The 3,477-nt window shown below is 66.5% G+C and overlaps 1 protein-coding gene across 1 annotated transcript in view; it reads right to left on the minus strand.

The window, feature by feature from the left end:
• The window catches only part of KCNQ1 (potassium voltage-gated channel subfamily Q member 1), a 318,108-nt gene that overhangs the window by 109,166 nt on the left and 205,465 nt on the right, over nt 1-3,477 (minus strand). The window lies entirely within an intron of this gene.

The following is a 3,477-nucleotide window of genomic DNA, read 5'->3' on the forward strand; positions in this document are numbered from 1 at the left end:
AAGGTGGGGATAAATCTCCACTCCGCCTGGTGAGAAGTGGGAATTCCTATACACCTGCAGGTCACGGAGGCCGCCACCGCCTCCCACGCCTGCCGCATGGCCCCCCTGCCGTGTGACAAAGTCACACGGCTACCTCTCCACCCCCTTAAATCCGGGTGGGCCGTGTGACTTACTCTGGCCACTGGGTCATGAGCACAGCGGAGCCTGGCGGCACTGTGCCCTGGACTGTCCTCTTCAGCCACCGAGAACCCTGTGGCCACCACCGTGGCAACCAGCCCCAGCCAGCCAGTGGGAGGAGAGGCCACAGCCACCAGCCAAGGGCCTGACCCGTGAGTGAGGTTACTCCAGACCGCCTGGCCCCTGCTTGCACTGCCCACGTGCTGAGCCGGCCCACGGAAGGGTGAGCAGTAAGAAACGTGTGCCGGTTCGAGCTGCTCGGTTTGAAGACGGCTTGTTTTGCAGCAAAGCTGATACATCGTCTTCAACTACTAGTCACTGCCACCAGCCGCCACCATCCCATCAGGGACTGGACCAGGCCCGGGGCTGTCTTCATGGGGCCTCCAGATGTGTCAGGCATGTAAAGAGTGCCGCTCAGTCACAGTCCACAGGACAGAGGACACCAAGGCTCTGAGAGAGAGGGACTTGCTGGGGGTCTCGAGGGCCAGGGCCAGGAGCGAGCCTGGACTGGGAGGGGTCACACACCTCTAGCGCCCCACCCCTTGAGAGGCCTGCGTGCCCAGTGTCCCTTGGAAGGCCACTGAGACTCTGTGACCCCTCACGTGTCCCCACAGGCGATGGGGACAGCACTGTCAGCGCCGTCACCTGGGGCGGCGGGGAGTCCAGTCGGGCATAGTGGGCAGGCACGCGGAGCTCCCCAGATGGGTGCCAGGCTCAGTCAGCAGGCACCTGCCCCCGGCAGGACACCCAGAGCCTGTCTGTCACTCACAGCCCTCCAGGGTTTCCACGGGACCCCAGCGCAGACTCTCAGGCCCTTACAGCCCACCCTCCCGGCCCCCAGGTCGGCGGCCCACCCCCGTCCTGCCCAACTGTCACCCCCAGGAAGAGGCCATCATACCCGACCCGGCGCAGGCGCCCACCGTCCCTTCCCACCCTCACCCAGCCTGCGTCGCTTCACCTGCCACGTCACCTGCGGGCTCCGAGGGGCAGGGCACGATCAGTCCCTGATCGGCTGTGTGCCCCTACCCTCCCCCTCCGCGCCCTGACACCCAGGGCCGGCCCCTGCTGCGACCTCTGAATCCAGCCCTCTAGCAGCCACTCTGTGTCCCCTGCACGCAGTGGGCATTCACGTGAGACGCCTGACCATGAGACCCCGTGGAGGCCACGGTGGCCCCCGAAAGCAGGATGGGAAGCTCTCGGTGTGTGTCTCCTCGGGCGAGGCAGATGGAGCTGGGCCTCTTGGGCCCCTTGGAGGGGCGCCCCCAGGGGCCCTGGGCCTGTGCTTCCTACGAGGTAGTAGAGTGTGTCTCATGAACCATGCTGAGATAAGCTTACTGTGGGGCCCCCGAGCTTGTGCAGTGGACAAAGGTCTCGGAAGGCCTGGGAGACAGATGGAGGGACAGAAGGACGAATGACTCAGCACGCTCTGTGCCCCTCAGAGCCACGGCCAGCGTCCAGCCAGTGTCCGGCCAGCACCGCTGCAGGCCGCCACCCGGGCAGCTGCCGGGGAGACAGGCAGGGCCGGGAGAATGAGCGCCCCGCGTCGGCGGCCGCGTTCTGGGCTGCAGAGTGAGGGGCCCTCGTCACAGCCCCACGGGATGCGGGCAAGAGACCCGCTTGGCGTGCCCCTCCCACCCCTGCACACGGGAGGCAGACTGGAGGACCCTTGACCACCGGAATGTAAATCCCTAGAAATATGTCTGTTAATTCCACTCACACCATGGGCGGGAAACGCGGGGTGCACATTCGGGCCCAGGGGCCGCAGACCAAGGTTTGCCGGTGCTCCCAGGAGGGGCTGCGGAGCTAGGGCGTGGGGGCCGAGGCCCCCAAGGCGCCCAGCGAGAGTGGGCTCATGGGCAGCCCTGAGTGAAGGCCGGGGAGGCTCGGGGTCCCCTTGTGCCCGACCCCACGCGGAGCCTTTCAACCCCCGAGAACCCTTTAACTCGCCTCCCTGCGGGACGGGCGGGGAGGGGCGAGCCGTGGGTGCTGCTGGGCACTCACAACTCTGTCGCCCAGCACTTGGTGTGGCCCCAGCCGCGTGTCCCCTCGACATTCAGAAAGAATAAGCTGAAGCAGGCGCCTCGGGCCCCCTCCCCACTTTCTAAATCTTACCAGCTTCAAAAGACAAGCCCGTGTCCCCGCACCCAGGCCTGACCCTCACAGGTGCCAGGGACTGTGTGGTTCACGGCCGGGAAGGTGGAGGGGGCAGGTCCGGGAGCCCTGGAGAAGCCCCTCGTCCTGCGGCACCAGGTCCTGGCGGCCTTGGGGTCTGCGCCGTCTGCACCCCCCAGCAAGGCCTGCGCCCCCACATCACGCCGTGTCACGAGGAGAGTGCCCTCCTGCCCTGGAGCCCGAAGGCCGTGACTCTGCGGGCTGTGAGGGGACCAGAAGGAGCTCGCAGGGGCCTGGGCCTGGGGCTCGGACATGGGGCCTCAGGGCGGAGCATGGCTGCCACCCCTCCTGCTTCGGCTCCCACTTCCGGCATGGGTTCCCAGCATGGGTGCTGGAGAGGCCCCGGCTGGAGCTCAGATCTCGGGGTGGCGGGACTTAATGACGGAGTGCTGGAGCCGGCCAGCCCCCGGTCCCCTCCCCTCACAGAGAGCAGCCAGGCGACCTTTGAGGGGGCTGCCTCTGCGTTGGGAGGCTCTCTCCTGGCCTTCAGCTGTCCCCTCACAAGGCCAGCACAGGCTTGGCCCGACTTCAGCCTGGCCCCGGAAGGCAGCCGAGCCAGGGAGCGTGTGCGTGTGTGTGCAAATCCGCGGAACGTGGAAAGCCGGTGACACACGCAAGCCTTCGCGAGACGGCCGACACTCTCTAGAGGTGACACGTGGCAGGCCGCCGGGACATTCGCCTCTGCCCTCAGCCTGGGGGCCTTCTGTGCCGTCTCGTGCACTGGCAGCGTCTTGCAGCCCTCCGGCGGGTTCGGGGAGCAAAGGCCAGTGCTCGGGGGAAACGCCCCTCGTGTCCGTTTTGGGGGCACGTAGGCCCGGCACGTCTGTACCCATGATAATAGGCGCCACCCCCAAGGGATGGGCGAGGGGCCGGGCACGGCCGTATCTGCTCACACATCTGTGCTGAGTTTGACCTGTGCTCACTTCTGACTTCCCAGTACGGAAGATTTGGGAAAATGCGGATGCCTCCGGGGACCCAGCCACGCTAGGGCTGTTTGTCCCCCGAAGACCACACGGCATAGCAGGCAGCCTATTGGCCGAGGGGTAGCAGAACCGCGAGGGTTTCGGGCAGACGACTCTCCCGACTTCCTCTGGCCTGTGTGCCTGGCGTGGCGGTGGCTTCAGCCAC

Source organism: Pteropus vampyrus, unplaced genomic scaffold, assembly GCF_000151845.1.
Source record: "Pteropus vampyrus isolate Shadow unplaced genomic scaffold, Pvam_2.0 Scaffold187, whole genome shotgun sequence".
NCBI lineage: Eukaryota > Metazoa > Chordata > Mammalia > Chiroptera > Pteropodidae > Pteropus > Pteropus vampyrus.